The sequence below is a fragment of the Sebastes fasciatus genome, chromosome 3, assembly GCF_043250625.1.
Source record: "Sebastes fasciatus isolate fSebFas1 chromosome 3, fSebFas1.pri, whole genome shotgun sequence".
Classification (NCBI taxonomy): Eukaryota; Metazoa; Chordata; class Actinopteri; order Perciformes; family Sebastidae; genus Sebastes; species Sebastes fasciatus.
In genome coordinates this window covers 27,586,475-27,610,853 of record NC_133797.1, presented here as the reverse complement: position 1 = coordinate 27,610,853, position 24,379 = coordinate 27,586,475, and the positions used below count along the sequence as shown (strand labels likewise).

Below are 24,379 nucleotides of genomic sequence, written 5' to 3'. Positions count from 1 at the left end.
GCCCCTTGACCTCTGAACTCATGATATGTGAATAAAAACTCTGAGATGAACAGAGCGAAAACTGTATATTATTAGATAAAACAGATGTTGTCAAACTGCATAATTTGCAGTTGAAAAAGGTAATAAATCACAATATATCTTATCACAATACTCAGCATATCGAAAAATGTTTAAAATCACAATAAAATTGTATCGTGACTTAAGTATTGTGATAATATTGTATGGTGGGCCTTCTGGTGATGCCCACTCCTAAAAAATAAACAAACCCAACAGTAGTACACAAAGAAAATTAGTGAGCTAAAAGAGAGGATTTAACAGATTTTACCTGCCAAAATCCCTCCCCGTATTTTACAAACAAGGACTGTAGGCTTTGCTTGGTTAACCTTAGTATCAAATGCTGATAATCTATGAAATGGATTCCAGGCTTAGAAATGGTTGTTCATGGCAGCTCTGTGATGCAGTGATATGGTTGTGTTTTAGGTGAGTGTGTTTCCAGTCTGCACTCTTATTTCCTCCCGTCTCTGTTCTGATTGTGTATACATTTCCCAAATCTCACCTAGCACAGCTTTTCACAGAGGGCACTCTACCATGCTGCACACTGTATTGGGCTTTAAATAAAATTATGGAGGGTATGTCACTGAAATGACTGAACTGATGGGTGGTTTGGAGGAGGATGGAGGAGGAGGAGGGCGTCTGAGGCTGGTGGCTGATGTGGTGTGCATTCATAAAATACACCTAATGGCTTGTTTTATGAACAGCAGTGATTCATTCTTTTCTTTTTTTCTGTTCTTTTCTTGAGACTGATTGGTTTTGAAAGATTGAGACGATAATGCTGTGAGATACAAATGAGGAAGCTGTGAAAAATCTCATTTGAAAAAGCAAGGGGAAGCGTAGCCTTGTAAACAAAATTCTATTTCACATTGTTAAAAGGTAATTTGTCTCCATCGTGCCTGGCAGAGCCTTCATAAATAAAACAGTTCACATTGCAGGTGAGCACTCCTTCTCCTTTCTTTTGTTTTTTCTCCACTATTTGTTTTGGTTGCTCTACCGCTTGCATGCAAATTAGACCCATATAGCAAAATGGAAGATAAGAATATTTTTTGCATACAGTAATAATAAGTGTGGTTCTCTATAAACTTGAGAATGTTGTAATTTTACTGTTCAATGACGGTGACAACATTTAATTTAACTTTTGTCTACCATAAAATTATGTAAAGCCCATATGATATAAGAAATGGCATGAAAGTTGAATTAAGCAATTTTGCAACCACTAGCAATACAAAAAAAGATGAATAACTCTGCAAATAGCATTTAACTAATAAAGTTATTCTAGGTAACGTGTGTATTTACACTTGTTGAGCACACAAAAAGCAACATGGGCATCCCATTGGACTTCTCTTTCTCGCCACTACAGCTGCAACAATTAATCGATTAGTCGTCAACTACTAAATTAATCGCCAACTATTATATATATATATATATATATATATATATATGACTGTACAAAATATTTTGTAAAAGCATCAATGGTCAACTATACAATATCGACATTAAGGTATTTGGTTAAAAAGATTGTCCATATCGCCCAGCCCTACTTTGTTCACAATTTGGACAGCTTCTCTTCTGAACAAAGTAAACATTAAAATAAGAGTTTGAATGTTTACCCAACAAAAGGATGCTGCTCCGCTTGCATTGCTCAATGATACACTGTCATTGTGGTTATCTCATAAAAACAGCTTTCTCCTTTTTTTTGGTGCTTCTTTCATGCACAAAAAAAAATTATTCTTGCGGCAAAAAATTATGTTATTGTTTTTTTCAATATATACAAAACAATAATAAAATACAAGAAAGTAATATTTGTCTATAAAATATATCTTACAGCTCCTGGTAGTTTTTGCACCTAATGGTTTCAACATAGATAATTCAGAGAGTTTTACATTCATTTATTTTGTAATGGATGTGTATGGTATTAAGTATGCCCGGTTTGCACTTCCAACCGCGGCCACTCTCCCAAAATCACCACACATCCCAACATTATTCCTAAAGCTTGTCTTTACCCAAACTCTCAGCTACTGGTTAGGTGTGAATCCGACCTCTCTATTATGTACAAGCTTTGACACATGCTGTCAGGCTGGAGAACAAGTCCTTCTCAGGAAAAAGAAATGCACTTAGAGATAACCAACTGGCTGCATAGCAACTGATATTGAGAGTAAATGGTCAGAAATAAACTTATTGTCGAAAGAGGATTAAGTCTGGAACTGTTGGAAAAAAAGATGAGGCAAAGCCATTTTGGATAGGACCAGCAAATGATAGTGGATTTAGGGGAAAGTGACTTGAAACCATGGGTGATTTATGCTTGAACACTGGATAAAATATTATTTTATCAAAGTTGAACCCTTCCCCACCATTTAATTAAGTACCTATGTTATCCTTTGCTATAAGGTAGTACAGGCCTCTGGTGCACACCTGCTCACAGACCAGCTACATGCAGCAACAACAGCAGCAGCAGGAGACACCACCCTAACCCTTCATTCAACAACACTCAACAAGTCATATCCAACAGCACCCAACACTCTAATTAAGCAATTAACTCCATAATATACAAGCAACAAAACAACAGTAGCAAAGTGAACGAAAATAAAAAAGTTCTTACCTTCTGAAGTTATTCCATCTTGTGCAGGAGATTGTTGTAATGTAGGCCTACATAAAGATCCTCTGGACTTGAAACATCTTGCCATCTTAACAAGTACCTCTGTCGTGGCGAGAGAACGTGCCCAAACTCTCGCGAGACTCGCTGCCCCCAACGACCTATCCCATAGATTCATGAACATCTCGCGAGCGTAGCTTGGGGGTTACCTTCTAGACACGACCTGCTGCAGGTGGAGGGTAGGGTGGAAGCCGGGGCGGGGCTACTTATGCAGTCGCACCCAATTAAGTTAATTAAGTTAGCTTTGCTGCCCCCTTCTGCTAAAACTGTAACATTACAGCTCCCAAAGACCTCTGGTCATTGTTTATGGACTAAATCTATTATAAATCGACATACATTATGGTATATTATAAATTGTATATTATAAATAATAATTTGCGCATATAAGAAAGGATAACAAATAGTCAATATTTATTAATAATGTAACTTAATCACAATACCAATTCATTACCGGTATCTTGTCAAATGAAACCCCTTAACACTAGCCTTTGTGTCTGACTGTATACTATATATACTACGACTCGGTTTTTGAACCTTATCCACTGCAGTGTTATCTTTTGACACTTGGAGTTAACAGCCAGCGGATGGCACTTTTACACTTCACCCTCCAAAAATGTCCGACTTGCTGACGTCACATTCCCTATATGGCAGAACAACAATATATACTGATATCTGAAACAATGCGCTCCAATACAATAACATCACAAACTACAGCCTTGTAAATTACAATGAAGTGATACAGTGTCAATAATACAAAATGTATGTATATATTTACGTTTCACAAATGTGGTATTTACTGTAGGAGTGTTGTACTGAACTGTATTGCATATAAAATAATAATAATAATAAATTCAACTTATATAGCGCTTTTAAAGAACTCAAAGACGCTTAAAAAGGGGGGTTTCTATTTTTCTAGTCACTATTGGTACAAACTAGTAATTTGCTGTTGTCACATGTTATACCAACATTCATTCATCTAGGCTACAGTAGCACATGTTCAATTGACTCAAACACTTCATCACAACAACAACAGGAACTCTAGTCGTAGCCTCCGCAATGGCAGCAGGACAGTCCATACACGATGAACAGCCATGAAAAGCAGGAGCATTTTCATTGTGTCACCTTTGTGACTGAGGATGGAGTCAGTGATTGAACTGATAACAGCACCACAACAAGATAAGGAACGGCTATCTGAACTCAAGTTATTGTTGGCTCCTGCCCTGATCAATTGTGATGCAGTTAGCCAGCTGGAGCTAGTCTGATGTTTCTCATGAGAGTGATGCAATGCCATCATAAAAGACTAATGTTTCTGTTGATCGTCTCAGATTTCATCTTTTTATCCACCGCGGAAGCAACACAACAGGAGAGGTCAGCAGGGAAACACTCAAAGATACTGTTTGAAGAAGGAGCTGCACCGCCTTCACAAGGGCTGTCTAGAGGAGATGCCATTCATTGATACATTTATTCATTCCAATTTCTCAACTCTTATTCAGTAATAATGTATTCAGCATTATTTGTGTCAACACTCAATGGTCAGCGCTGTCAGCTCACAGCAGGAAGCAGTGATGGAAAGTTAATCTCAAGTACTGTAGTAAAGTACTTCTACTTTACTTGAATATTTACATTTGATGCAACTTTATACTTCTACTCCACACTGCATTTCAGAGAGAAATATTGTACTTTTTACTTCACTACAGTTATCTGAGAGCTCTAGTTACGAGTTACTTTTCAGATTAAGATTTAATATAAAAAGCACATGATGAGGTCATAAGATACAACGCATTGTTAAAGGTAAAACCAGTGGTTTTGGTTTGACCCCTGTCTTGTTGGGGCCCTTTGTCATGTCAAGTGATGATTGAGAGGGATTATTTTTAAGTATGTTTTCATTGTTGTATTGGTACTTTAAAGCAGTCATTCCCAAAGACTGAGGAGATTATATTAAGGTCACCAAATAAATTTGCAGAATTTCTTCCATAGTCTTTTATTTAACATTTATATCTGCAGTACACCTTTGAGCCACACGAGGGAGCCTGAATGTTCGTAATGTTCTGATAATTGTAGACGACTGATAACGTTGAATCTAATATGAAAGACTAGCATACATTCTGTTTGTTTAACTGATGAGAAGAAAAATAAATGAGAGCCTGTTAACTCAACATAAATGCATTTGGTCTCATTTATAAAGTATTTAATATGTGTATATGTTTTCATTAACATATGTAAATAGCGTGCAAATTTCCCCACTGCGGGACTAATAAAGGAATATATTATCTTATCTTATCTTGTGTATAAAATGAGTGATTTATCCAACGTTTGTCTCTTTGAAGTGGCTGGTTTACCTATTCAAGATAATATAAGTCGATGCGGAAATGGCAGTAAAAATGGTCCGGGACGTTCATTTACATACAAATTTGCTCACAATTTATAGATAATGGTTATTGTGAAATGGGTCATGATGGTTTTTCATTTTTAAAAATTGGGTCCTCAGAAAAAAACGTTTGGGAAACAATGGTTTAACAACGCGTTCTCATCCCAACTGGTGCTTTGTCAGAGCCCTCAGCATCATTCTTCTTGGTCGCAGTAAACACATGTTGTGAAAAAACACGTGCTTAAGTTCAGGCAATAGATTTTTAAATTTAGATTTTATTTGTTTACACATGTAAAAAAGGTACAAGCTGATATTACATTAACAACAACAAATGTGATGGAGAGGTGCAAAAAACCCTCAGAGGGGTTTGATCAAGGCACTCTCCAGTGCATACCTTAAATCAATTATAAAAAGAGAATAAATTATTAAAAAGGATAGTAAAGAGAGAGAAGAAAAAAAAAGAGAAAGATAAGTTTACGCACACTAGCAGACATCCATATATGCAAATAGACAAAATGAAATAGAATTTTTCGGAGTCTCTATTTCCAACTATTTATTCCAACTTTTGTTTTTAGACATTTTTCAGTCTTTTTTTAAATTTTTTTTTACCTTTTTCAGACATTATTTCGACTTTTTCCAACATTTTTCAAACTATTTACCGACTTTTTTTTCCGACTTTATTTTTCCAAAATTTTTCTGACATTTTTCCGAGTCATTTTTTCCAGCATTTTTCAAACTTTTTTTTTTAGACTTTTTTTTCAGACATTTTTCAGACTTTTTTTTTATTTATTTTTTTTTACCTTTTTTAGACATTTAGACTTTTTTTTTTTCCAACATTTTTCAAACTATTTTTTCAGTCAGTTCTATCAGACATTTTTTGGGGGACATTTTTCCGACTTTTTTTTTTTTTTTTTTTTTTTTACCTGTTTCAGACATTATTTCGACTTTTTCCAACATTTTTCAAACTATTTACCGACTTTTTTTTTTCCAACTTTTTTCCGACTTTATTTTTCTGACATTTTTCCGACTCATTTTTTCCAGCATTTTTCAAACTTTTTTTTTTAGACTTTTTTTTCAGACATTTTTCAGACTTTTTTTTAATTTATTTTTTTTTACCTTTTTTAGATATTTAGACTTTTTTTTTTTCCAACATTTTTCAAACTATTTTTTACCGACTTTTTTTTTTTCGAAATTTTTCCGACTTTTTTTCCGACTCATTTTTCCGACTCATTTTTTCAAACTTTTTTTTTTTAGACTTTTTTTTCAGACTTTTTTTTATTTATTTTTTTTACCTTTTTTAGACATTTAGACTTTTTTTTTTTCCAAAATTTTTCAAACTATTTTTTTCAGACATTTTTCAGAGTCTTTTTTTCCAGCATTTTTCTAACTTTTTATTCAAACATTTTTCAGACTTTATTTTTCCAACATTTTTGAAAATTTTTTTTGCGACAGTCTTTATTTCCAACTATTTATTCCAACTTTTTTTTTAGACATTTTTCAGTCTTTTTTTCGACTTTTTCCAACATATTTCAAACTATTTACCGACTTTTTTTTTTTCCAACATTTTTCCGACTCATTTTTTCCAGCATTTTTCAAACTTTTTTTTTTTGACTTTTTTTTCAGACATTTTTCAGACTATTTTTTCAGTCAGTTTTATCAGACATTTTTTGGGGGACATTTTTCCGACTTTTTTTCTTTCTTTTTCTTTTTACCTGTTCCAGACATTATTTAGACTTTTTCCAACATTTTTCAAACTATTTTTTACCGACTTTTTTTTTTAGACTTTTTTTTCAGACTTTTTTTAATTTATTTATTTTTTTAACTTTTTTAGACTTTTTTTTTTTCCAAAATTTTTCAAACTATTTTTTTCAGACATTTTTCAGAATCTTTTTTTCCAACTATTTATTCCAACTTTTGTTTTTAGACATTTTTCAGTCTTTTTTTTTTTTTTTTTTTACCTTTTTCAGACATTATTTCGACTTTTTCCAACATTTTTCAAACTATTTACCGACTTTTTTTTTTTCCAACTTTTTTCCGACTTTATTTTTCCAGCATTTTTCAAACTTTTTTTTTTTTTTTTTTAGACATTTAGACTTTTTCCAACAACTTTTTTTTCAGTCAGTTTTAACAGACATTTTTTGGGGGACATTTTTCCGACTTTTTTTTTTTTTTTTACCTGTTCCAGACATTATTTAGACTTTTTCCAACATTTTTCAAACTATTTTTTACCGACTTTTTTTTTTAGACTTTTTTTTCAGACTTTTTTTAATTTTTTTCTTTTTTTAACTTTTTTAGACTTTTTTTTTTCCAAAATTTTTCAAACTATTTTTTTCCAGCATTTTTCTAACTTTTTTTTCAAACATTTTTCAGACTTTTTTTCAGACTTTATTTTTCCAACATTTTTGAAACTTTTGTTTTTAGACATTTTTCAGTCTTTTTTTTTTTTTTTTTTACCTTTTTCAGACATTATTTCGACTTTTTCCAACATTTTTCAAACTATTTACCGACTTTTTTTTCCAACTTTTTTCCGACTTTATTTTTCCAAAATTTTTCTGACATTTTTCCGACTCATTTTTTCCAGCATTTTTCAAACTTTTTTTTTTAGACTTTTTTTTCAGACATTTTTCAGACTTTTTTTTTATTTATTTTTTTTTACCTTTTTTAGACATTTAGACTCTTTTTTTTCTCCAACATTTTTCAAACTATTTTTTCATCAGACATTTTTTGGGGGACATTTTTTTTTTTTTTTTTTACCTGTTTCAGACATTGTTTCAACTTTTTTTTCCAACATCTTTCCAACTTTTGTTTTTAGACATTTTTCAGAGTCTTTTTTTCTGGGACATTTTTCAGACTTTTTTTTTTTTTTTTTACCTTTTTCAGACAATGTTTCAACTTTTTTTCCCAACATCTTTCAAACCATTTTTTTTAGACTTTTTTCACATTCTTTTTCAGATATTTTTCTTACTTTGTTGTTAGACATTTTTCAGTCTTTTTTTCCAGCATTTTTCAAACTTTTTTTTCAGACATTTTTCTCAGACATTTTTCAGACTTTTTTTGGGACATTTTTCAGAATCCTTTTTTTTTTTTACCTTTTTCAGACATTGTTTAGACTTTTTTTTCCAACATTCCAACAACGCTCCTGACGTTGGTAGTGTGTCCACCACTTTAAGGCACCTGTATCTAACGGGTTGGTATTTGACGCCCTGGGAATGAGAACAGGCTGGCTGTAAAGGAGGTGGATACATTCTCCTCCAATGGCAAGAAGGGAGGTCCAGGGTTGAATCAGCTGTCTGACTTCAGCCTTTTATATGTGGAGCATGTTCTCCACAGAGGTATTATCATGGTGTCCCCACAGAGGTATTATCATGGTGTCTGTGATGGACACGGCTGTTAAATACTCTTCATAGAGGTCTCTTAGAAAACACTCACCCCTCCACGGGAATCCAGAGATGCTGCAGATAATGTAATTGACTACCCACTTCAACAAATCATAAAAATAAATTATAATGAGGCAATGCGCTACTCATTTACTGTGGAGGAGATGAAGAAATGGGCAAAAGCAGCTTCTCTCACCATAACATTCAATCAAGACCACATGAGTCTTATGCACAGCTCATCTCACCTCCATTTTAACCATGTGGAATAAATCAGACATTAGTCCTCTTGGCATTCATTCATAAAAGGCAGCAAATATTGGGAGTAGGATAATGTTATTAAATCTGGAAGCATGGATGCTGTGTTGTTCTTGTTCTAGTCCCATATTTCCCTCTGCTACTATACAGTATTTTCTGTAGTAGTAAGACAGCAGTTGTATCTGGTAAAACAAGAAAGCAGGATTTTCAGATCCGTTGGGTCAGTCCTTGTGGGATCTGCTTGTCTCAAAGCAACAAGGTGCACCGGTCTTTGCTGCTCTGAGACAAGCAATAAAAAACTGCTTAATAAGGAAATGATACACAAACCACCACAATATGCTTTTTTTGTTTGTTTGTTTGTTTGTTTGTTTGAGAAAGCTCATCAATGTCAGAAGCCAGATATTGAACGATATGAATGTTAATGTGGCAACATTCCCTACTGCTCTCATTGTTATTAATATTCTTGGCTATGAATGCTGTCTTAAAAATATCATTAGAACGTTGAAATTATGCTTTATCTGATCTTTCTGTTTTCAAAGGTTTCTTGGGTCTAAAGTAAAACTCGTTAAACAAAACAACAAAGCTAGTTAGTTGAAGTGTGTCATTCTTCACATACTGGAGAGCTGCCGTAGGCTCACATTCAGAATATAAATGTTTGTGGGCTTTTAACAAGCCGTGGGAGGTGATTTAGCACTATATATATATGTACTCGTGGTTGGCAGCTATAATCAATATTTTTATAATTACAATGTATCAAATGAGAATGTGAAAACAATGTAAAAGGGGTCACTCTTAGTGATGAACCTGCAGATAATAACCACCAGTATCTCCCCTCAGCTTTATGGAGCTTTATCGCAAGTTTCAGCTCATTGTTTAGCCAGAAACAACTTTTCAATATAGTTTGGATTGAGATAGTAAAACTACTTCAGATTTTACATTGTCATAGTTAAGGCCATTGGCCATTACATTGAAAATTTCAGCAAACCTCCGAAGGAAAACATTTATTTATTTTATTTTATTTAAAAATGAGGACATTTTCAATGTGTTACAATATAATTTGAGCTGACTTTCCCTGTAGTGAAACTACTTCTGTGCTTTTGCGCTTCTCAGCAAACCTATTATGGAAACTGTTTCATCAAATTAGGACTTGATTGCTGATGATATTTGATATATAAAATTTGAGAAATTATTGCTGTAAGGCAAGTGTTTCTTCATCCTTTTTGGCTGCTCCAAGTATCACCATAAGAGCACGAATAGACGCTCAATATCCAAGCTGCGACTGGCTTGACCGCTTGTATAAGATACTTATATTAAACTCAGTGTATTAATTACAGAGGGTAACGTCATGGGAGCAAGCACCATACTGCTGTGGCCGGAAGGGTAAGAAAAGGGCTGTCTGATGGCAAGATATTGCGGTGTAAATATTCTTAATACAGCGTACACTTAAACTGATATGAATTTTTTTTAGGTGAGTCTTTCTTTTAGGTGGCTAAAATACATTTTGCTGCCAGCACCGTCCACAATACTGTATTGCTTTACTCCAGTGTCGGTGCTTCTGTACTTCATACAACCCCACTTCTAAACGCCCAGACTATCCCTTTAAGAAAGGTCATATTTATTCTGCAATATCATTTAAAACTTCACCAATGCAGTCTGCGGTAGCTGCTGCTGCAGTACTCTCTTACAAGTGCGAATACTTCAATCCTGCAGGCTCGGATTTTTTCGTTCTTGCAGTCATACAATATTGCAAAGCTTTTACGGTGCAGAAGAGAATTCAGTGTGATTCTTATGTCAGACTGGTTGACACAAGACCACCCACTGCAGCACAAGCAGCTCTCCAGCCAGGAGCACAGGAGTCATTAGAAATGCTGTGTATTATTTATGCACATACACTCGCAGCATCTGCCCAAATACACAATTTCCGGCGGGTGTGTGGAAAAAAAACTGTCCGGCCACTAGACGCCTGGCATGGAGCCTGATTTAAGATAGCATGGAGACTTCATTTAACATTCACACTGGGACACACAGCCTCATACAGAAACACTTACTGTAGGATTAAATCATCATTTGCAGGCTTTGTATGCACATTCACTTACAGGATTTACATTGATAATACAGCAGTAGAGGCCATAGATGACAAAGAATGTTTCTGTCCCAAGTCAAGCAAACCTTAAGTAAACGTGCCCCGAGACTGTAAACATTGCCCCGAGATCCCATTATGTCATGTTGATTCACATATAACTCCTAGCTAGAAAAAAAAGTATGCAGACACTGGTGGCCTATCTAACACATGTTGCATAATCAAAGATGTACTACAACGTCATTGTTGGAGTACTTTCAAATAAAACCACCAAATTAGCGAGAAAATTATCAGTAAGACTGAAAGATGCAACAAAAACCCAACAAAGGGAGAAAGCACTGGAATAAAAGTAGTGATTACTCCACATGTTCCTTGCCGTTCCTTAACAGCTGTGGGAGTCTTTACAGATGCTGTTTCTAGGCAACTCATCAAGTTGAGTGACAATGTACTGATGCCTTACCAGCTTTAGGGTACAGGAGGGAACAACTAGTGACTCACAATGGAAAAATGCATATTGTAGCTTTAAATGTTCAATCTGTAACTTGTTAAAGAAGACATCTGTTGGAGAGTTGAATACAGAAGTTGAACTTGTTTGCTACATACTATATTTGCTAAATCACATTTTATTTCCAAGTTATAAAAGCAATTGCAAGAGGCAAACAAGAAAAGGATGTTTACAGTGGAAATAAGGGAAGAAAGCATCAGAATGGAGCCAGTACTGACAGAAAAAAAACAAATCTCCGAAAAGTAAGTTTTGACTTCTGTGTGCAGATAGTCCAATAAAATCCTCTCGAGGCTGCTATTGTGGAGGTTCTTGTGAACCCTACCAGCACCTTTGGGCTGTTATCAGTGCAGCCACGTGTTTTTACTGCAGCCTCTCTCTGTTGTGTTCTCGCTCAGGCGGGCTGGAGGTACATTTTCTCCTGCCGTAGCAGCCACATACACATCCTCCTTTTAAATAAATAGGAAGTAGTTATGCACCAGTTAAACACATGTAAGTTGAGGGTGCGTTGTAGTTGTGTAATTAGTTTTTTTTTCTAGGATCATCATACATACAGAAACAAATTTCAATCACTAATTGAGACAAATTTCCCTATGAGGGATTAATAAAGTACTTCTTCGTCTTCTTCTAAATTTGGAGCACAACCACTATAAGATAAAATGAAAAGATTACAGTGAAGGTAACAGAAAAATGAATTCACAATATCATTTTATTGCAAAGTAATAATTAACAACAGTGTCCTATACGATAAAAGATGAAAAGGTGTCCCCTAGAGTGTCCTTCCAGTGGAGAAATCTAGATAAAGTGCCCTCAAGATGGATTTTCACGTGATCTTGTGACATTGCGAGAATCCAGCTGCCGTGCAAGGTAAACCATACACTGCAAAAGGAAATAAGCTGGGACACACTGGGAATGTTTACATTTACAACTGTGCAGATGGTATATAGACACAGTCACAGAAACATTCCAAATGTGTCACAGCATATTTCCTGTTGTAGTGGATCCTCATACAACGATGAATTAGTATACGAAAAAGTATTCCTCATTTTTCATGCAATTATTCTTCATTTTTTGTACGTTTTCCTATGAAAGTCCAGCGACACATGACGCATGTGGCAATTTCCGCTCCAGTCTTCAAAATAAAGTTTGTCTTTACAGGAAACAATTACATTAGGTTTAGGCAACAAAACTTCTTATTTAGGTTTAGGAAAAGATCGTAGTTTGGGTTAAAATAAACTGGGAAAAAAAAGTTTGGAAACTTGTGTTTGGTGGATTATTTCTCTGTTGTTACAATGCTAACTGGCATTGTATTTTACATCGTTGGAAAACCTGTTTATTTACCTTCACAATGATGTCCAACTTGTAAGGATCATGCATTTGTGGGATGAGCAGCACAGCTGATTATGCGGGTAGCCACCAAGAAAAATTTGCCAAAATGCTCTGCCAATGGTAAACAGTGTATTTTTAACTCCAGAAGTGGCGTTACTTAAAAACGGAAGTTACATGACAAATAAATCAATGTTGACTTCTGATTTCACACGGGGTACAAACACTGGTCTCCTGAGCAAATGTCCAGTGTTTTTTGGAACCACCCATCCACTACGTCCTCCTCCCTATGTGGCGTTGGTCGCTCTGTATACTTCCTGGTTCACGATTACGTGGATTACATACAAACTGATTTTGTTAAATATATACAAATTGCAGGGCATTACTTTTCGTAGGTATAGCTACGAACGGTGTATGAGAACAGCCTGACTGTTGCAGTGTATGTGAATGACATAAGCTGACAGGAAGTAAACATGGACCCAAGCTGTTGCCTAGCAATGCAATCCTGTTGAAATGGTCCATACCCGCTTATCCTTTAGAGCACTCACGGGTAATTAGCTGTAGAATATTGTATTTTTTGCAGATCAAGCGGCAAAACAAGAGATGTGTGTGAGACATGAATTTTATATGTGCTTTTCTTCTTGCCAGTATGAACAGAAACCTACAATTTGTGGTTTGCTGGATGCAACGACCATCTATCTGTGTTTCAAATCCCAGTAGGTTAGCTGTGCTTATAAAATGATACCTTCAGGCTACATGTCCCACTTTTAATGCCTTGTTTTTTTTTTCATCTTCATACAGCATGTCACAGTTCCACCCTTTTGGCCAATCAAAGCTGCTGCAAATACTGTGATTAAAAAAAGAAAACAGACGGTAAGAAGAGTACAAGATATAGCCCCTGATTTGCAAGCTGATTTCAAGAGCAATCAGGAAGCACTTGCTAGTTTTGCAGGCTTGACGTTGTGGCTCTAATCTCCAAGCAGGCGGTGAGCACAAAGTAAACTCCCCATGTGCTTTGTGCATCCACTAGTAGGAGCACACCTGTGCGGTGTCAATCACGCAAACATCGTGCATTAGATTAGATCTTGCCAGACATCAATCACAGGAGTGCAACTGGAAGCGGCAACAGTATTCTCTCCAGGATTAAGCTGCTTTTAAATTGGCTGCAGTGAACAAGATGAGCCGTGGAGCAGAAAAGTAAAGTAAGCCAGAGGAGGAGGTGGAGGAGGAGGAGGGAGCAGTGGATAATGAGCTTTGTTAGGGATAGAAAAAAACAACCTATGACGCTGTGTTTGAGAATTACGGCCCTGGTTGTGTGAAATGAGAAAAACTTGAGGAAATTATTCACTGAGTGGTAATTAAATTCACTATGAAACTTTAAATCGGCTAAATAAATTGCTTTTCTCAATTAGCTTCCCTTGATTCCTCCTTAGAGCAGCTTTTGGGATCTTATTATGTGTTTGCTTTACCTTAATTTAGCAAAATAGGATGTTTTAGACCACTTTTAGAAACATTGTTTTCTCAAGCCACTGATTCTTTTTTTTTTTTCCGGTGAAGAATTATCTGCCGCAAATAAGTGGATGTGATAAAACATAATCAGATCAAATGTTAGGTTAGTAATTCATGCTCACTTGTGTGTTATTATGCTTAATATACATAGACTACATTTATGTGATAAGCTTAAATATATAGCAATTATAATAATCACACTTTTAAACAAGGGAAATGTTGGAGCAGATATAGACGGTACAGATGAATATTCCAGATGAAAAGAGCATTTTCAAAGTTGTGCTTCTTTTTTTGTCTGTTGTATTAAAAATTCAATAATTAAATGAATGTATTTTATATTGTTCAATGTATCTGCTGTAATATTGGAAGTTTTAATCTCTGTGATTATGTTAACATGAACACTATTAATGTGCAGCAAAACACTGATTACTAAAACTGTATACAACTTCACCTAATTATCTTTATTAGAGTGCAGCCTTTATAATCAGAGTATAAGCATAATCAACATTTCTGCTCCACCTGTTGATTTACAATGACACGAGTGCATTAGGTACATTTCTTTCAGATTCACTAAGTGCACAGACAGTATTTCTCAACAATTTATGGGATTAAACTATCTTGTCATATGTTTTACATTCTGTGTATCTGAGTGTGTCTGTCAGGTCAACGCATTCTCACTCCAAACTTGTCAAATACCGCTGTTTGGTCATTGCCCCTCAGCATAGGAGACCATAGGACGTGTCAGAGACGGCGTGTCAATAAACGCTTGTTACATGCATAGTGTTGTTTCGAAAACTTCCGTTTTCACAGGAAGTTAGGTTTAGGCAACACAACCACTTAGGGTTAGGAAACGGTCGTGGTTGATGTTAACTTCACTGACGTATGACTCACGTGACTACCGAGTGGCTAACCGCTCACGTGATTAGTGATCACGTGACTCATGGGACTATGTGACAAAATAAGTCAACGTTACTTTTAGTTTCACACGGGACACAAACAGTGGTCTCCTGTTTGAAAGTCCTGTGTTTGTTTGACCCATCCACCACCCCTCTCACCTGCCCTGAGTGGACTCTCAAGCTATTAATATTAGGTCACGTGCTTTGACCATTGAGTAACGCTGCGGGTGGGTTTACATTGGCGTTAGTTGAAAGCCTGGTTCATCACTTACCAAATGGCGATATTTGACGAGTTGGGAGTGAGAACGGGTCAGTCACGTGGTTTGTTGTTTGTGCCACCACCGCTGCCTAGGGTAAAGCAACTTTGAGTACTTGAAAAAAAAATAAAAAATCTAGAACAAATAACATGGTGCAGAAGGACATTGATAAATTACTAATTTTTAAAAGGATCTGTATGATCGCATTATGTCAAAGTCACAATAATCGTCTTGACCTAAAGGTCCAGTGTGTAAGATCTAGCGGTCTCTAGCGGTGAGGTGAGGAGATTGCAAACAACTGAAGCCTCTCCCGTGTGCAAAGCATGTTGGAGAGCTACGGTGGTCGACGCAAAAAGCAAATGTCTCTCTCTAGAGCCATTTGGAGCAGAGCCAGTACTTGGGAAGTGAGTGGTGAAGCAGGAGAAAGAGAGCGGCGGCAACGAGAGCGAGTAACGTTATCGACTTCAGCCCAAACAGGAAAAGTTAACAGTGTTTGGATTGTCCGTTCCGGACTACTGTAGAAACATGGTGGTATGACATGGCAGACTCCGTGTAGAGGATCTGCTCCCTATGTAGATATAAACGTCTCATTCTAAGGTAACGAAAACACAACGATTCTTATTATCAGGTGATTATACACTAAAGAAAGTATATACTTATTAATATTATATTCCATTTCTGCCAATAGATCCCCCTAATTGTAACACACTGTTCCTTTAAAGAGTAACTTAAAGGTGCCCTGTGGAGTTTTCCTGTAAACAAACGTTTACATTCAGTGTATCTCCCCAAAATGCATTGTGTGTATTCTTGAGGTCTAACAAACAAAGAACATAAAGTCGATTTTTTAAAACGTTTTAAATCATTGTTTACTTCCATGTTCACTTGCTAGCTGTCTTCTTCCTCACTGCCTTTGTTCTAAGTTTCTTGGCACGTTAAGGTGACAGACTAGATATACATATGTAGATGCAGTACCCACTGTGCTCTGTATTAATAAGTACCTATCACTTCCAGCGCTGTCATCACAGCAGGCGCTTCCCACTGATCTTACATTTGTTTTATTTGAAAAATGACTGTGGGAATTTTTGAAAGTCAAGATACAAAATGTACTTTTAAAGCAGTGTGCTGAACAATAAAGGAAGAAGCATCGTTTGTCTCAAAGGGTGCAAACACAAAAAGATTGCAATCTTAATCTTGTTGGATTGAAAATATCGTTAAAAATCATTAAAGAGAGAGAGAGCACACCTCCAGTTAACGGGTGCATCAGGTTCACCCCGTACTGTCTTTGAGATACATGCTCTTCATTCATTCCTTTCTTTTCATAATTATTTTAAATGGCACCGATTACTTCAAAGGCCCCCGTTGTCGGAAGACGTCGTCTCTCCCTACTGTTGTGTCTCCAGTCTCCTGCCCGAACACGTCTTCAACACAAATGGAATCAGATTAATTGCTAAGGAGACTAGCAGCTGGCAGGAAGTGGCTCAGGCAAGAAACAACCCCCATTAATATGGAACAGACTATTTACACAAGAGAGTTCACTATAGAGTATACGTCAAGTTTAGATAGGAAGGCAATCCAGGCACTCCAAAATACTAAAACAAGTGGCAACGAGGAAGGAAACAATTAAAAAGCCTTTATTGTAGTGGCTAAGTCATTAAAAAGCCAACATGTTTCAACTACTCTAGGTCTCTGTTAGAGCTTAAAAAAAACAGACAAACCACCATTCACACTTGATCTCACTGGACAGTCATTCGCACCTGTAATCAAATGACTCTCACGACTCCATCGACCCATGTGGCAGTCGTTCACACTAGGCATCAGCTGACATTCCCCTGCCCTTTAGCCAGAACTGAAGAAGCTTCTTGGATGAGAAGTGAAGAACGTCTTCAAGAATTTAAACCTAAGTCCAGTTGCTGCTGATTTAACCCATCCTCAGACAAAGAGGATGTGGCCTCACCTATATGGTATCAACAACCAATGGGAGGCAATCACATGATCACCGTAGTATTACAAAATATTACAAAACGTCACAAAGAAAATCACAGAAACAAGTAATTCATATCCATCATCAATGAAACTATCCTACTTTTCAACGGAGGCTGCAAAACAAACATGGGAGCTTATACAGAGAGAAGAAAAATATATATAAATATTTCTTATTCAGTCTATGTCCTCATTGAGACCAGAATACTTTAAGGCATCCAATCGATGGATCCAAAAAGTAAAACGTCAAGTTTATTTTATGATGTAAACTTAAATATAGTTCAAGTATAATCCCAAGTATACTTTGTTTAATAAGTATGCTATCATCAATGTACTAGTAGTATACTTGTAAGTGCACTACTTCAATACATTGGCCCACTTTTTATATCAAACAAACCGCTGTATGAGGATATGTTCCACCCAAGCATGCAGACTTTCACGATTTAATCCAATATCTCTCATTCTACATGATTCCTATTCCTGTGATGCAAATATTGCAAAGTCGGAGGTCTTATTCATCTGTTGGACATCTCTTCAACTTTTCAAAATGTAACTTTATTCAAGAGGTGTGTCTGTTTTCAAGCATGCATATTATAGCAAAATACAATCTGACAGCTGGCAACGTGCATTTGGGATTCTGTTAGCATTGATTCACAAACCATATCAAACGCTCTGGCCTGGCCAGAATAAATCATAGAATGCATCTCTTATTTGTTAGAAGTATACTATTAAAGGTTTATTGCTAACATTTTTATAGTGATGAATAATTTTAGAAGGGTGCCAAATAAAAATATAATAATATAATATAACTATGGCTTTTCCTGAAAACAAAATATTGTGATTGTGAATCAATCATTTACATAATTCATAAACGCGAGTTTCCAACAGACCGTGTGTGTGTGCGGCGGTGGTGAATGTGGGTTTTGTTGGTGGTGTTATAGCTGTGAACGTAGGTGTAGCAAACAGTGTGTGTACAGTTTATTTGTCGGTGAATAAATGCTATATCTCCTCCGCTCACGTATCTTGAGGAAGTATCTCCTCCTGTATCTGTAACGCCGGCTCAGACTCTCTTAAGGTGGACCAGCTTTTCTCCTTAAATTGACGAGTTTTTCTCAGCTTTTTAATTAATTATTAACATTTCTTTTAACCGTTTTAACCGATAGCGCTAATCGGAGGTATTTCCTCAACTGATCTCAACATGCCTGCCCGGCTCACAAACTTTCTCATTTTACAGCACACAGTGCACTACAAGATGTTTCTGAAAACATTTGAGGCGAGAAATAGGCATTACAGTAACAGAATATTGATTCACATTTGATCGACGCTGCTTAGTTTGACCGTTTGATCGGAGTCTGCGAGTGATTGACAGCTGCTCAGAGACAGCAGACTCCAGATCAGCTCTGATTGGTTGTTTTCCTCCGGTCTTTGAAATCTTGCAGATGCCATTGGGAGCACCGGAGGACACAGCGGAACAGGATTTTTTTCAGATTACCTGTCTCATGCACCACTGTCAGGATATAGTGACCGTTTTATAAAAATAACTTTATGTAATCATATTTGCTCCATTTCTACCCACTGCAGCTTTAAGAGTGGCATCAGTTACATACATCAGGTAATTTATTTACAGAAAATACCATAAATAAACACTACTACTTCTAAATAAAAGTATTTTTAATCTTTTAAATGTACACCATTTCTTCAGGCGTCACAGACAGATTTTCTTTACTTTACGCTGCATAGTTTCTGCTTGATGCGAATACCATTAATGCACCGCACACACACACCGTAGAGAACTCCTCCTCTCTTTCTGTGTGCCTGGCGTCTTGAAGTTTAATGAGTAGGTAAAGTCTCTCACAGCGCTCTGTGCTGCACTGTTTGGCAACCACAACAAAATGATCGTCGAGCATGAGAGAATAAAAATAAATTGCTGGAGAGGAAGGAGAAATAACATTGCGGCGTGGTGGGAGATATTGCCACCTGCGCACTTTCCTATGCTGCAACTGTGATACTGTACAAGGACATGTATCTCTTATTATGTAATGTTGCATAACATCAAGTCATGCAGGCAATTTGAACAGAAAACAGGAATTTCAATGTCCTCTTTCATATCTCTCCGTCCTAGAAAAGTAAGACTGTAGGTCAGAGGTACTAAAGTATTTTTTTTCTTTTGTGAAAGTACACATAATCCTACAGTTGTACAAATGATTCATTATCTAAAGCTGTACTTATTTCGGCTTCATTATATTTGCTTCATTTCAGTTTATCACACTATCACATTTGCCACGGTGGTGCTATGAATTTGTGATTAATTATTTTTGCAAACTGTTCCCACCACTCTTTACTCATTTTACTGTCACAACACGTCATGCTGATAATCCTGATATCAGCTGTCCACCCACTGCCGCCACAGATAAATCCCTCCTTTCATTTCTGAACTGTTTATCTCTTATTCTCTGGTTTCGGCAAATGGGGAAGAACTAAGATGAATGTGCTCGTCAGCGGGGATCGATGCTCCACATATGCCTGAATTTTTAAGTCCTCACAAGTAAATATTTATAATTAACGTCTAATTAACTTAGCAGCCAAATAGCTAGCTGACGCCCAGCAATTTATTTGATGTGATTAACTCAACTCAGCGGTTCTGTTGTTAAATGTGTCAACACAAATTATTTGTTACACAGAAACAGCAGTTAGAGGAACTCTGGAGTAAATATAGTTTAAACTAAGTGTGCTCTCCTGTCGCTTATTAAATGAGACTTAAATGAAGGATAATGTGATGGAGCAGGTAAATAGTCTTCAGTTTAATTATGTTCTTAAAAGATAATTGTAGCATATTATATGATCATTTTGTTGTCAAAAAAATCCCCAAAAGATCAAAACTAACAATTAATTGATTCTACTATCAGGTATAGTCTGATATAACTTAATCTTCTGTCTCATAAACCTCAATTTTTATAAAAAAATGTCCAATAAGTTGTTGCTACAGGTGAATTTACTTTCATTACGACAAATTATGGTTTATTTTGAGCTAATACACTGTCCTGTGCACTAAATGTGTATTAATCTACAGCTGAAAATAGTCCCCAACAAATGCACTATTTCCTCCTGATTGAGTAATGTATGCCAAAAAATATAAGGCCCACTCTTTTAATTACTTCGCCTTTAAAAAAAACAAAGAAATTAAATTATGAAATGACATTCATGACCAGTATTTTTGACCAGTATTTTTTTTTACTATTATTATTTACTGGATGTCATCAGTAGGATTTAATGGACCAAAAGCACTGAGAGACACGCTGCGTTCTAATACCCATACTACCATACTATTTAGTATGCCAAAAATTGTTTTTGTATTTCCCAGTACATAGTATGTCAAAAGCAGTATGCCAAAAATACCAGGATATCCTAATACATCTGGTCACATTTTGCAGTGTTCAAGCCAGCATGATTTTCTGGCTATTCTGACCCATAATCCTCTGCTCAGCAGATATATGAGCAAGAGGGTCAAAGTTCAATGCACAATGTAGTAGTATGTCCCAACTGTATGCATACTGCATGCAACAGTACATATTTTATAAGGGCAGCTGCAGTACGTACTAAAAGTAAAAAGAAAAAATGATGCATTTTGAACGCAGCCACATTGTTTTTTGGGTCTTTTCAAAGGATTAGTTGTCAACTTGACAATAATTACCACCAGCCTTCATTAAAGGGGACATATCATGCTCATTTTCAGGTTCAAGCTTGTATTTTAGGTTTGTACTAGAACATATTTACATGCTGTAATGTTCAAAAAACACATTTTCTCATACTGAATATACCTATATTCACCCTCTGTCTGAAACGCTCCGTTTCAGCGCCTGTCTCTTTAAGACCCCCTCCAGAAAAAGCCCAGTCTGCTCTGATTGGCTCGTGAGAAAAATATGGTGCACCTTTACAAAGGTAGTTCTCAAGCTGTGGGTGATATATTCTAATGAGCCTGCATGTGACATAGGAAGGGGAGCCAAATCGGAAAGACTTGTTGAATAGCATGTCCTGATCTCTACAGCCAACGAAAACTGACTGGTCTTCTTTCACAGTTTGTGGGTTGGTAGACACTCCAGATACCCAAATGTATGAGCACAAGCACTGAACGAGTGAGTTTTCCATGATATGTCCCCTTTGTTGCATTGTTTGAGGTGAGGGCCACAGAAAGCGTAGTACCAGATAAGAGAAATTAAAGACTATTGTATTGACCATGTAAATTACAGGTGTATATGCAATATCAAAGAGTGGTAGTTTTCCAAAACACCTTGGAGAGGACACCCAACAGATTGTTTACCTTTTGTTGGCTGACCATTTCCAGCTTCACATCTGTGTCCCCCGTCACCTGCTCGGCCAAACAAAACAGCAACAGGAGAAGAGAGGATGCAGAAGGACCAACGTTATAGTCACCAGAGTCCAATTCATAAATAAATAAACAGTTCAGTTCGCAGCAATTCAGGTCAAATTAAATCAAGTATAATAATAACCCTTAATCACATCCTCAAAGGTCTTCACAATGCCAGTATTTTTGAATTGATGAAGACAACAAACCACTAATATTATAGAAGAAAAGATGAAGAGAAAAACTCATTAGGAAACAAACATGAAAGAAACTGCAGAGAGAGTCTGACAGAGAGGGAACCATCTTCTAGGCAGGCGTAGAGAGGGGGTAAATGGAGATTAAATGCTGGAATACATTAACAAAACGAATGGGAGAACAGTGGAGTGAACATGTTGATGATTTGGGGTAAATCACAGCGTCAACTCACAAACGGCATTGTTTTTGTCATCAAGGTCATCATACCACTGACAAACAGAAAGAAAGAGTGCATGAGTGGTCCGGTGAGTTTTACTTCATAATCAGGTGTTACGCTGTTGAATGGGATGGATGGTACATGCTTTTGATATTAAGCAAATGGAAGTACATTTCATTTAGATGACTTTTATATAATCGTTTCAGTGATTTACCGCTTTTACTGCAGCTGAAAAATATTTAGTTTGAGAGAATACTGATTTCGCATGAGCATAGTCTGGTTAGGACAGATGGGCAAAGGCAGGAGTTCAAGTCCAATCTTTTAATATTGCATAGTTCAAGTAGTTTATCCGACACCAGAAGAAAAATAAAGGATATTAATCTAGACATCATAATTAATAATCCAACAAAGGCAATTTAACTACAAACACAATTACTATGTAACTAACTTTACCACTAGTGAAATCAGTACAGCAAATTAATCAAAGCTGCTATAAATGCATTTAAATTAAAGTCAAACTTACATATCATCTACACAGATAAACTATTGGAGGGATGAGGCCTCCACATGAGGCCGGCCAGCTTCTTTGTTCTCAAAAGGGTTTTCCACAGGTGAGCTGGCTGCCTTTATTAACTCTGAGGCTCCGCCCATCCAGGAAGCAGAGAGGGGCAGGTTAGAGTGGGAGGGGATTTTCTACAACATCACTATGGTAACCATGGATGTATTAAGAGAACTGGATACAGCGTTGGAGGCGGGGACCCGTTCATTCCTATGAAAGTTGCTCATTGGCGCATGAAGCCAAAATGGCTCGATTTCCGTCTGGAAAAGTATCTTTTGGCAATCTTCCGCATCCATTGGGCCCACATAGCAGGCGCAGTAGCGTCCGCCCGATCACACGACTCGGTCACACGACTCGGTCCTACCTCTTTTCGGACGTAATATTTATTTATGTTGATTATTTGTTTGCTATATGTTTATTGTTCATTTTATTTGTTATTGTTTCGTTTTTTACTTATTTGTTCGAAATAGATAAATACAATAAAGTGAAACGAAATGGTTGTCACTTATCAACATGAATCCCATTAGTATATGACTGTCTGAAAATAATAAGCAAGATAAACATATTGTTTGTTTTCATGAACGGAAGAATGGTGCGTCGCTTTAAAGGTTGTGGCCGCGAGGAGTTGTGGGGCGGTATTATCTCCTTTCCTTCGATAAAGTACGGTCCAGTGTATCCTACGCTAAAGAGATAATAAGGGAAGCATTGAAGCACGTTTCCTTAGCATTTAGAGGATTCAAACAGCTCTTGTCATGGCTGCTACTGAGACACTTCCGGGTCATTTCACTCCGTTAGGAACCTTCCTAATCAAAAAGACTTTTCACCTGCAGCCTATGTCTTGGGTTTGGTGCAGAGCAGGTAGCATACAGTGGGTTTATCAGAGCTTTCTCACTGAAAACAGCTGCCTGCTGCTGCTGGAAACAAGGTTGATGAGAGCGCAGAGACTGAACCAAAAGCTCCGCAGAGATGAGGGGAACTGCAGAGTCAGGTGGTAATTCGCTTCACACTGCTTCCTTTTGCTATTAACTTAATTATAGTGACCTTATAAATCAGTCTTCCTCTGGGTTCCATCTCTCTCGCGGAGCTGAAAAATACCTCAAGGCCCTGAAAGAGAGGAGTGGTCTTTCACCCTTTCAACTTCAATCAAAGGTTGTCAAGCCAATGGAGCGTGAGAGGAACTTTTGAAGTATTTTTTTTCTAGAGAGTAGCAGCAAAGAATTGACCACAGAACACCTGTCATAGTAAATCACCAGGCGTGTAGATCACGTATTCTAGTCGGTGAAGTTTACCTTTCCCCAGAGGATGCTATAGTCTGATACGGTTAGTGTATCGTAAGATGACATCCTCCAGTCTAATCCCGAGGAATTGTTTTGTGGGCTCTGAATATGAAAGTCCCCCCGGTGTATAATGTCAGAACAATAGTGTTAGTGCAGTGAAAACACTGACTGACTGCATTAAGTAGTCCAAAAACTTTCTGCGGCTCAATATGCTCATTTTATTTGACTTTGCACATGCATCGGTGTCCAGCGTATTAGTGAAATGCTGAGCACATCACTCCCGTGCTCAGACATTTACATTGGCTACCTTTAAGCCTCCTGAATTTACTTTAAGATTGTACCTCTGGTTTATAAAGCACCAATTGACCCGGCTCCACAATACATTTCTCACTGGCTCGCTTGTTTATCAGCCGCAGACCTCTCTGATCATCTGGTAGGGGAGTTTTCGTTGTTCCAAGAATGGGATCAAAATCTGGCGAGGCTGCTTTTAGTCACTCGGCCCCGAAACTGC

General features: G+C 36.8%; 1 long non-coding RNA gene across 1 annotated transcript; it reads right to left on the bottom strand.

The window, feature by feature from the left end:
- Positions 1-10,579: 10,579 nt before the first annotated feature.
- On the bottom strand, positions 10,580-22,666 carry LOC141764652 (uncharacterized). Its single transcript, XR_012593291.1, has 3 exons — positions 22,556-22,666; positions 21,576-21,623; positions 10,580-11,936 (listed from the first exon to the last, which is right to left on the bottom strand). It is a non-coding gene; the product is annotated as an uncharacterized LOC141764652 (long non-coding RNA).
- Between the last annotated feature and the right edge of the window lie 1,713 nt (positions 22,667-24,379).